The 12002-nt window shown below is 40.5% G+C and overlaps 1 pseudogene; it reads right to left on the minus strand.

Moving 5' to 3' along the window:
- The window catches only part of LOC149748036 (transcription initiation factor IIA subunit 2 pseudogene), a 30274-nt pseudogene extending 22977 nt beyond the window's left edge, over positions 1 to 7297 (minus strand).
- Positions 7298 to 12002: the final 4705 nt, after the last annotated feature.

A 12002-nucleotide genomic window follows, 5' to 3' on the forward strand; every position in this document is an offset into this window, starting at 1 on the left:
ATGTCCTACATAATACAACAAAATTCTATGGAGCATGCACCGTGTGCTAAAGTGCTGTGTTGGGTGCCAAGGTTACAATAATAAGCAAAATAGATCATTTTTCTGTTCTCAGGGATCTGTGGTCCAATGGGAGAGGCTGACAAGTTAACTATTGGTTCCAATGCAGCATATGCTAAGTGCTGTAATTGCAGGGTGGGAGAACAGGTTCCTACCAGAGCTCAAGAGGGAGGGGAGTCTTCTCAGGGGACATAATATCCAAACTGAAACCTAAAGGATGAGTAGGAATAAAGAAAGGATTTCAGGGAAGGGAATATGCAGGAGAAAGAGGAAGCTTTGCCTGGGTATACAGAGAACTTAGAATGCCTTAGATCCACCCCATAAAAGAAACAAAACCCATGTCAATTAAGAACTAGGTGTTTTCCTCTTCTAGTGTTTCATCAATTAATCCTCCTCGTGCTTTATGAGAAAAACCCTAGCCTTTGCTCTCTAAACAGCAATTTTCCCTCACTTTGCTTCTCAGGTAATTTGTGAGCCTGAAGTCGACAGCACTTGAGTAATTAGATTTCAGAGTATTGGGAAGGTTTCTCCATCCTTAAAATTCTTCCTGGCTTATTTAATGTTTCTGAATGTACTGTTAGGACTAGATAGGTGATTGTTACACACACAAAATGAATGTAAAAGTACATACTTAGGAACAATTATGAAAATAATAACAGCTAACATTTATTACACGCACACTTAGCACCAGCCACTTTTTCTAAGTTCTTTATGCATATTAAGTCGATTAATTCACACAATAGTAAATTCTACTGATATCTCTAGTTTGCAGGTAGGTTAACTGAGGCACAAAACGTTTAAGCATGGTGTCCAAGGTCGTACAGCTAGCAAGTGTAGAGTCAGGATTTGAACTCAGACAGTCTGACTCCAGGGTCCATGAGTTTATCTGCAATGCTAGTCAATCAGGGCGAAGATGGAAACAAACTTTGCCTCACAGCTCTTTCTACCTCTGGCCAGTTCTGTGTGGGCCAGAGCTGAGCTGCAAACCTTTCTACCAGGTATACCAAGCAACACAAACTATCCACTGTTCCACCTGTTAAATCCTAAGGCTGAAAACTTCTGAAATGTCCAGACTCCTCCCCAGATGCCTTGAGCTATGTTACTTCTGTTGGGAGCCCCTATATTCTTTCATAGAAAAGAGCAATTTCTGGTCATTTGGGACCGTTACTTCAGTATGACCGTGACTACATTCATCAAGTTTCTGACACTGAGCTTGCTAAAGGTGCCTTTTCTGAGGAAAATTCAAAACAATCTTAAGCCATTCCTAAGTCTTTACCTGAGGAATTAAGCTGGCTAGTTCTACTGTGGGAAAGTCATCTTTAAATAATTTGTGTACTACACAAAGAATGACTTCAAGAAAATGTAAAAAAAAATTTTTTTCCTTTAGTAAAAAGTGTTCTAAGTTGAAGATTTATCTGCCTACCCACAGGAAAATGGAGCCAGCTGATTCTTTTAAAAGATACCAGTTACAGGCCATATGATTCGACATGAACAAAATACCGAAACATCTAAAGGGATGAGAACTATAATTTATCCATATCATTATTTTTCTATTTAGAATTTAGTGTCATTTTACTAATTAGAAAAATGAATCTGGGGGAAAGGTTTTAAGAATACTTATCAGTTCGGTTTTGGCTGCAAGTAACAGAAACCTCCTCCTCAAAGTTGCTGAACAAAAGAGAAACAGGGGCATCTTTGGCTGATGGTAGAATCTAGCTTTGTGGATTAACTTTGAGCCCTTATGGGTCTTTATTATTTTCTGTATATTCAGCTAGGAATATATATTGCTGTTAATTTTTTTTTTTCCGAATAGTAGTTGTCAAAAACAAAAACAAAACCTGACCAACTTTCTTGAGTCCTAGGAGTCAATAGTTCTCAGATCATCATTTCTATTTTTTCCCAAAAAGATCAAAGCTGGATGAGAAGCCTCAGTAAAAAACTATGTAAACATTGCTTGTTTAAGATAACCAAGCCTCTCGGCTAACATTAGATAACCCCTGCAGGACTAGTAGAACTTTCTTGTAGCCATAGGCAGCCCTAAAGGCGGGTAGAGAAACCATTATCAATGGGTTTTATGTAGCCCCTATTGTGAAGACCAAGAGAACACCAAAAACCCAGGGGCGGGTGGTGGTAGGAATGATTCTAGAAACTGGTTTCAACCATTTCAAACCCCAATTTTTGTTTTAATTGAAGATATTTCATTAAGATCAAAGGTTTTTCATTATACTTATTTACAGTTCCTTACTAGTCAAAAAGGAAACAAATAATAAACACCTTTATCTTTAGGGAGCTTTTGACAACAGTTTAAAACAGTTTTGTAAATCTGTTTGTCCGTTTGAAATTGTTACCAATTAGATGCCTGAAAACTCGCAATACCAGGGATGTCAGCCTTAAAAATACCGATAACTGCCATATTGGTTAGTGAAATCATGTTAAAAAAATTATGTATCTCCATTCTACCTTTTTACTTTTTTAACCAACTCTAATTTGTCATTCATAGGAGTACATATAGAATTTCCCTCTTGCTCTTAGATTTTTAACATGTACATTCTCTCTTCTTTCAAATACTGGTTGATACTCCATTGGAAACAAGTTGCTAAAGGAGCTAGTACAATGAGGGGCATAATGCTTACCCCAACTTTTTTTTTCTTACCCCAACTTTAAATAAAGGCCACGCCACACACAAAATAGACTGGGGAGCAAAAGTGGTGAATACCACTTTCTAAGCCAAACTCAACCCACTTGTTACTTTCTATCATTACCCACTGCCCTCAATAAGAAAAAACTTCCTGGCAGTCCATTTATGCGAACCTCTAAGCAAGAACTGAAGGACTTAACTGCAGAATGAGTATTCTAAAGAAATATATATTTCTATGTTTATAAAAATTGTTCTGATTGAAAATATTGAAACATTAAGATAAACTTTCGAAGCTCATTTGTCATGAGTTTTATTTCTAGCTTCCAGACAGGTTCATATAACAAGCACAAATGTATTTCCTTTCTGGGTATCAGGTACTTACTTCTATAAAGAGATCTTACCTGTCTGAACGGAAGAGACAGACAGAGTTGCTACAGTCCCAGATCTGTGTCTCTGCTGCATTTAAAGTGGCACAGTTTCTCATGCCTGTTTTTCTTTATAAGCAATTAAAATTATTTGAGATCATTCCGCATCCCCTAAATTTCAAAGATGCAACTGTATATCACACCAAAAAGTAGTTAAATTCAAGTGGCTCATTATTCAAGGATGAGAGGTCAAATTCATTCAGGCAATGAACAACCAATTCTGGCTGCATTCAACTGTTTGTGGTTTAGGTTATTTTCTTTTTTAAAGAGCTGATTTTCCTCTCAAACCAATTCAGTCTTCCGCAAACTGTTTATACGGGTATATAAAACTTTTAACACAAAAGCCAGCAAAAATTGTATATGTACAAGATTTGCTTATTGACAATCAGTATTGAACTACATTAAACACTGATTTTTCTTCCATTTAGATAAAATTCTTAGATTGCTGTGATGAAGTCTCATTCGTTCTAACTTCCTTTAAGAACGAGGACAGCCTTTGCACATTGATTGACATAAGGAAAGAGTTTCGTTGGTGGTTTACAAATGCTTTTGAAGAATACAGGTGGGATTACACATGACGCCTCCACCAAAATAAATGTTGGTAAAATCATGACTCCGTTCAGCATTAATCAAAGAGCAGGAGAGAAGTTACTGTGAGAAACCTTACTCAGTAAACAACAAGAGATCAAATTCCACTGTCAAAGAGCAACTTTTAAATAGTTAAAACATGATTCATACAAACATAAAATGAACACGTGTTAACTCATATTCAACTCATTGATGGGGGAGCCAGTGGAATGTTAAAGCTGTTTCCCAGGGCTTTTGAGAACCTGTGTATTTGTAGAAATTTGTAAAAGAGAATGTCTGAACAAAATTGCTACGTTAAATACAAAACTGGTTAATGTCCTACTGGATAATCTTTGGAGATATCTTTCTACCAGACATAAATCTACAAATCAACATATAACCCCATGGAGTCTAGGCCTTGTTGGTAGTAAACTGTGTGTTAAACAAAAGGTACTTTTCCTTGGTTAATTATATAATCCTTGGTGGCCTTTTAAACATTTCCCCAGTGTAACACTGATGGGACATGCTGTCCTATTTTTCCCTTATTTCCAAGTCGGCGATTATTTTTCTTGTCACCTCTGAAGTTGTGCTTGAAAAAATAAAAATGAGATTCTAACACTAGATCATTAAGAGCCATTATTGAAAAGTAATTCCCAAATCTGGAAACACAAAATTTCTGGAAATGAAATTTAACTTAGTTTCTGCAGCCCTGGTTTGAAACAATGATTCTCCATCTCGTGAGTCACTGTGTTTGCCTCCCTTTTTTCCTCTCCCTATTCTAGTAAAGACCTGAAAGTTTCCTGGCAAAGCCATCTGGTTCTCCCCTCTGCACACTGGCACAAATTACACAAACTGCTTTCCTATTTTAGAAGAAATACCACATTCTGCCACACCAACATCCAACAACTTTCACCTAAGAGAAAAATGCTTCTAAGTGAACACGAGTCCTTACCCTCTTGTCCTTCCTATGCATTAATGGTCAGCTAACTACCTCTGTTACTAGCCATTCTCCTTTGATTAGAAAGCCAATACTATTCTCCAAACAAAATGATCACCATGCCTTTAATGTCCTCCTATCTTATTTTCCAACTCCAAATTCTTTTGGGGGTCCCTTTTAAACTTTCCTGAACTTGATAGATTAAAATGCTCTCCTAAAACTCCAACAGATATTGAACCAAGGACCAAGTATTCCCACAAATACTGAAAGAAATGAGATTACATTTCCTTTGCCTATTTCCACCTCCTCTCAGAGTAAAAGATTAGACTTTAGTAGTAAACAGATTGAACATAGGTAAAAGATGCAAAGACTCAGAAGACGATTTAAATGAAAAACACATGATGATATCAAGCATAGGCAGAATCTAAAAAAAAAAAAAAAAGATACAATTGAACTTATTCACAAAACGGAAACAGACTCACAAACTTATGGTGACCAAAGGGGAAAGGTGGTGGGGGTGGGGAGGATAAATTGGGAGTCTGGGATTGACACGTACACACTACTATATATAAAAGAGATAACCAACAAGGACCTACTGTATAGCACAGGGAACTCTGTTCAATATTCTGTAATAACCTAAATGGGAAAAGAATTTGAAAAAGAATAAATATATGTATATGTACAACTGAACCACTTTGCCGTACACCTGAAATACAACATTGTAAATCAACTACAGTCCAGTATAAAATAAAAATTAAAAAAAAAAACAAAAACCCACGTAATTAAAAAAAAAAAAAAACAGGTACAGAAGTAATTGCTTGGGGCTGAGGATTTGTCATTTATTGAATGTGTTGGGCTTTGGGGTGTTTTACTGCTGTTCCTGCTCGACCTCAGGAAGCCATGGCACGAGCTGGAAGCACTGACCTCTGCCTGCAGTACGCTCTGGGTTTCCTCACACACGAGGACCAAACTGAAAGGAAAGGCCTAGAATGTAAACGTCTCATTAGCCTGAGTCTGGGCTTGCTGCCCAGTTCTGATTGGGTTCCCAGTGACTTCTTTTGGGCTTGGGGCCAGGACTTATTTTTATGTTAGATCTTGAAGAAATTTATTCAGTTCCCACAAACCGCATGGTACTGTGAAAACTTTAGATTCAGCAGCAGCAGTCTCAGAGAGGGGCGTGAACAGAGGGTAGCCTGAAGGAGGCAGAAAGACAAAATGCCACAAAGATAGTTAATGAGGTACAGAGCTGTGCTCCTTTGGGTCACAACAATCCAGGTTTTGATCAACCAATCTCCAGTGCTCAATTCCCACACCAGCTGGAAATAATGAGCTACCCAGCCTCCAAAGGAAAGCCCCCAGCGTGGGGGGCTGTGAAGGGACAGAGGACAGGGGACTTCCATTTGCTCATCACTAACCACATTCCTAACCTTGCACCTGGTACTTCAGTGAATTCATTCTTCAGGACAACCCCAAGAAGAAGGACAGGGAACGAGAATCTTACAGCCACTATGTCATCAACCCCTACCCTCACTTTTAATTCCATTGACAAACACAGGCCATGCTTAAAATTTGGAAACCAATGACAGTACCAGAATTAACCATGTAACTTGAATAAAACCAGATTTAGTTCTTCCTTTGCACTTGACTCCCACAGTCAAGTGGGAGGCTCATTAGTAAGGACAGAAATTCACCCCAAAGTGAACTGAATGTATGAAGGGCTATTCAGCATTCTTGGAGGACGAATGGTGAGTCCCACCTCCCCTCCACCGCGCACCACCCCAGTGTCTAAGGGCACTGAATATGTAGATAGCTATGGTCCAAGGATAAATTGTTTTTTCTCTCTCTTTTGGCCAGACTTGGGTTGAACAAGGACCAAGTTCTTGGTCACATGCATGGCCCTTAACCCCCAGGGGAAGGCTGACTGGGTTAGCTGGGGTGTAGTGAGCCCTCTTGGGTGAGGAGACAGAAACCACCTGTACTGGAGGGAAGAGAGCACACAACAGGGAGTCCAAAGCCATAGGTGATTTTGAAAAAGACTTGAATTATGTTTTTTAACCTGTGCTAACAAAACTCTAACCTGTGACCTAACAAGCCAAAGATATTGGAAGAATCTGATGGGAACAGTGAATCAAAAGCCTTCTTTACTGCTATCTCTTCCCAATGGAAGCAATGACCTTCAACATTCATTCACTCATCCAACAGATGTTTATTGAAAGGCTACTGTACACTAGACATCATTCTAGGACCTGGGCAGCAGTGAACACGACAAGAGCAATGACAGAAAGGTTCTTTGTCTTCCTTATTAAAGTAATATATGCACATTCAAGGAAAATTATAAACTGGAGATAAACTGAAAGGAGAAATCATTTGAATTCTCCCAAACAGAAAAAAAAAATACTGCTAACTTTGTGGGATATATATTCTTCTTTTCAATCTGTTTTCAATGTACATGAATCCATAAGTACATACATACTATTTTCCCCAAAATACTACTAAAATGTACATAATATTGTATCATGGCTGCTTTTTTCACTTGTCACATTGTTAGCCATATTTCCATATGTCACAGTCTGATTAAATGCTAATTTCCTCATTTCAAAAGCAGGAGTAAAAGCATTTTTTTTGAAATCCTACCCAGTGAGCTAGACTCAATAGATATGAGGAAGAGAAAAGGAAAGAGTAAATGGAGCCCCAAGCCATCCCCACCCCTGGGTTTCTGACCAGGAGAGAGCAACCGCTACCACTCCCACAGTTCCCAGTTGACTGCAGGGAAGCGGGTGGGCAGCATCCTGATGGCTGCAAGTACCTGCAGGCCCTGGTCCATAGCACTGGGTCCATGTGGCCCAGGCAGTGGAAGGACAGCGGGTTTGACAACAACACACAGTCTGGAATGCTTGACCTTTGCCTCAGGTTTTACCTGGGAGGGAGGCCAAAGCTTACCTGGGTGTGGTCAGGGCTCTTAGGGAGAACAGCAGGGCAGGCGTGGGCTACTTGGCCCAGGTATAAGTACCCTGTAATTTCTTCCACATTATATGTTACTAAAAGCCAGTCACATCCTTATTATTCAGCTGAGCACTTACGCCTAAGTTCAATCTGTTGTACTTTGGCAAAGTTGCATGCTTAAGGTCTAAATCACTAAATAATTTAAGAGAAGTCTGGTGCCCAAAGAAAGAAAGCCTCCTCTCAAGGTGGGATTTGCTTGTGGGCACCAGGCTCACACAGGAAATTCCTAGGGGAATTATTCCAGGAGCCAGCCACAGCATCATTGACTATCTCTTATTCCATGGTATCAGTAAACGAAAGTTTATTTTATCAAATGTCTTTTTTTGAAAAATAATTTTTATCTTCCATTTTTTTAACCTTAATATTCCTGTAATGAATAGCTGACTGCTAAATGTTCATTCACTTGCTTTATTATAGCCTACAGTAAATTCTTTCAGGTAGAATTATCAATTCAAAGGGTATAAATATTTTTATGACTTTTGCAACCAAATTATGAGACAGCTCCCTCGGAGAAGTTGCACCAATCTTTATTCTCACTAGTCTTGTGTGGAGGTATTTAATTGCCTATAACTTTCTCTACACTGGGTATTACCATGAAACAAAACTGTTAATTTGATATGTGAAAAAAATAATTTCACTGTTTTCCTCATTAGCAATAAATGAGCCTGAAGATATTTTTATATGCGTGTTTGCTATTCACTTGTTTTATGAATTAACTATTCACATGCCTTGTGAGTGTCCTTTACAGAGTAAGGATATTAACCCTTTGCATGTATCTACTTTGCAAAGAATGAGCTTTCATGATTTACATTTTATAGATGCCTAATCATTTTTGTCCTCTTTGCCCCGTAAGTCATTTAAACGATTTCTTTCTTCCCTTGTTGGCTGCATTTATGACTTTCCTAATCATATTCTAAAACCATATATTTTGAAAGAGCTCAGTATATAATCCATGCTGTAGAGGAGTCACAGGGTTGCAACAAGCAATTCTTTTCAATTTGTATTTTTAGTCTCATGTTTTGTTTTTTTTTTGACTGCAGTTGAATTCATATATTTTACTTTGTGATTCAGAATAACTTCTCTGAGTATATATGTCAATAGACACATCTAAGTATGTAAGCAAACATACACAATATATAACATATACGTATACACCACTAATAGAAACAAAAGTTTTATAGAAGAGTACTGCCCTTAATACCTGCCATATATACTGCCATTTTCTTTTCTCTTAGCCTAGTTGAGACCCAGTTAAACTGATTTCATAAACCATTAATAAGATCCAACCCACAACTGGAGAAACACTATAATAACTGAAGATGTTCTGGACCTAGGAAGAGATGTAAGCCAAACTCTTCCCCTAGAAGACTCATCCTTATTTTTCTGGAGTCCAATTAATTAGCAGTAACAATTAGTATCGTCAGAACATTCTTTTGCACTTATCAAGTGTTTTACATGTAAACCCTCACACTTTTTGATAAGGTAGGGATTATTACTGTCCCCACGTGACAGATGAGAAAACTGCGGCAAAGAGATTAAGAAACCTGCGCAAAATCCCATGGCTAGTATGTGGCAGAACCAGATTTTGAACTAAGCAGCCCAATTCTAGAAACCCTTGTCTTAACTCCTCTGGCTTTCCTCTCACTCCGCTGCAGCTGGATATGAGTCCAGGGACCCTGACTCTTAAGGGTGGAAGAAAACTAATTGCAAAGTTTAGCACCAAAGCTTCAGAAATTTTGGTGGTTCTAATAAACTATAAAACATTGGGAGGGGAAGAATATCGGGGAAAAGAGAATAAAAGGTAAGTTTCCATCATCCCAGTCATCGAGGACAGTTTACAAAGAACCTACTGTGTTGCAAAATCTTGTTTCTCCATGCCCAAGGAGGAGTAGGTGGAAGAAATCTGAAACCCATATAAACCAACTGCGGAAGGAATATTAGGACAACGGGGCTGGCTGGTTGATGGGTCAGGACTAGAAATCTGAAATGAAACTCCACCCCAAACACATGTGTGCACGTATCTGTCTCTCCTATTTTTTTTGGGGGGGGGTGGTTCACGGGCCTCTCACTGTTGCGGCCTCCCCCGTTGCGGAGCACAGGCTCCAGACGCGCAGTCTCAACGGCGATGGCGCACGGGCCCAGCCGCTCCGCAGCATGTGGGATCTTCCCGGACCGGGGCACGAACCCGTGTCCCCTGCATCGGCAGGCAGACTCTCAACCACTGCGCCACCAGGGAAGCCCCTGTCTCTCCTGTTTTTTAACGACATGGAGCCTATAACCTTTATTGGAATGTGTGGCTGAGAGTGGGGGAAAAGGGAGCTGAAGTCTCAACTTGTGAACAGAAACAGCATCAAAGTCCACCACGTGAAAAATGTGTTCCTTATGTTGTTATTGAGGCATCAACACCCTCCTGCTGTGCTGGTTTCCCAGAGTCCAGAGTCTTAAAGAAGAGTTGCCCAGAATTTGGGTTTTCCTAGGTCACACACTCCAGCTCTCTTTTTCTTTCCTTTAATACTTTACTATTTGTGTTTAAGTCCAAGACTCAAGCTTGTTCTACTCAGGAGGATGCTGGTCTGGTTTGGTGGTGAAAAGTGCTCCCTCAGAGTGGCAGGAAGACCCCATCGTGCAAGTCTTTAAAAACTGACACAGTAATTCAGACCATCATTTAATAACGTCACAACCAGGAAGTCCATTTTTAGATCTAATCTACATCCATCTTGCTGAAATTTATAAACTTTGGCTTCCCACCAAGCCCCAGAGCGCTGGATGCCCAAGGAAATTTTGAAACAGTAATTGAATGTATACTGACCACAGGAGAGTTCATTAACTTGCATACAATGCATTGTGATCCTCAGATGAAAGGTGCCACTTTGAACAAGGCCTCACTAATTTTTTCCACAAATTAGTCCCATAATTAAACTCCTGCTAATAGTAATTGTAAATACTTCATTACTAAATAATTCCTATTCAGAAAAGAAAAATGAAGCTCATTTACTTATTTTATTGCTGGATGGGTGTGTACAATGGATCTTTATCTAAAGATCCAGGGCACCGAGCTCTTGCCGAGATAAATCAGGAACAATGCTGAGATAAGTTAGGCACAATGCTTTCGGATCCTTTGCATCAGAGGAAAATGGGCTTCAGCTTCCCAGGTGTAGGTCAGAGGTGGAAAGACTGGGTTTTGTGGTTGCATATTAACTCTCTGACCTCCACTAGATAGCCAGGTGACAGCTGCAGGGAGGTTTCTTTGAAGTGTGACATTCTTGCGGCACTTCAAAGGGCACTGGCCTCTGTGGCAGGTATGTTTGCCGGCCACACCTGGTACCTGCCAACCCCACCGCAGCAGCTGGCCGGCAGGAAGCTCCAAAGAACCAGCCCAGGGTCTCTCTAATGAAGTGCATCCAACTGATAACTGCACCAAAGGGAGAGAGCGGGGGCCCTGAGATGAAGGAACAGCTTCGAGCCCCGACCTTCTCTGAAAACATAATGCCTCCTCCGCCCAGGTCAGATCTTCACAGCTCAGAAAGCAGCAAGTATGGAATTTCGCCTGGAAAATGCCCTTTGTGGAAATCCAACCTGATTCACACAGGGGAGAGGTCTGAGCAGGAAGGCTTAGTTAAGAGTGAAAGGTGAGCACAACGCTCAGGCAGTAGACTCGGCTGAGAAAGCTAAGTGGGAAACAACCCTAATCACTGAAGCCAGCTGGCCAAAGGGAGCATATGGAGGTCAGATCTAGAACAGGAAAATAACCCTGGCCTCAACCCAAGTCGGTTACGAAGCACTTAGCACATACATTAAGATCCACGGCATTGCCAGTCACCTGAAGCAGCCACCTTTCCGCGGTCCCACCGGGTAACAAGAATTAGAGTCCCTACTAGGTACGGATGAGTGTCGTGAAGGGGATGAAAACACAATGGTCCTCAAAGAAGTTACAGTCTGGTGGAGATTATCAGCTGTAGACCTTTTCAGGCATCTGGCCTCTAAAAACAAACATCCTTGGGTCTGAATCAGAGCCCTTCCATTTGCTTCCTGTGAGACCCTGGGCAAACGGCCCCGACTTTTCTGTCTGAGTTCCACCCCCAGAGAGTAGCTGCGAAGATTCAATGAGCAAACGCATGTCCAATGACTAGGGCGGTGCCCAGCACTTAACAACAGCTCAACAAAGATGAGCTAATATTCTCACTACTATGGCAGGGATGGAGGTAATAAGGTGGGACTGGCCCCGCAAAAACTGCTGTCCCACCCAGCTTATGGGTCCCGTTGACTGGCAATGAACTGTATCTGCATTCCTCACTCACTCGTTTCTGGGGAAGGAATGGGCCTACACCAGCTGTTCGCGGTCTGGCAGAGAACGCTGCAAACCTAGTAAGTAACC

This window comes from Delphinapterus leucas, chromosome 11 (genome assembly GCF_059928025.1).
Source record: "Delphinapterus leucas isolate spDelLeu-1000000601 "Yukka" chromosome 11, BTC_Dleu_Yukka2, whole genome shotgun sequence".
In the NCBI taxonomy this organism is placed as follows: Eukaryota; Metazoa; Chordata; class Mammalia; order Artiodactyla; family Monodontidae; genus Delphinapterus; species Delphinapterus leucas.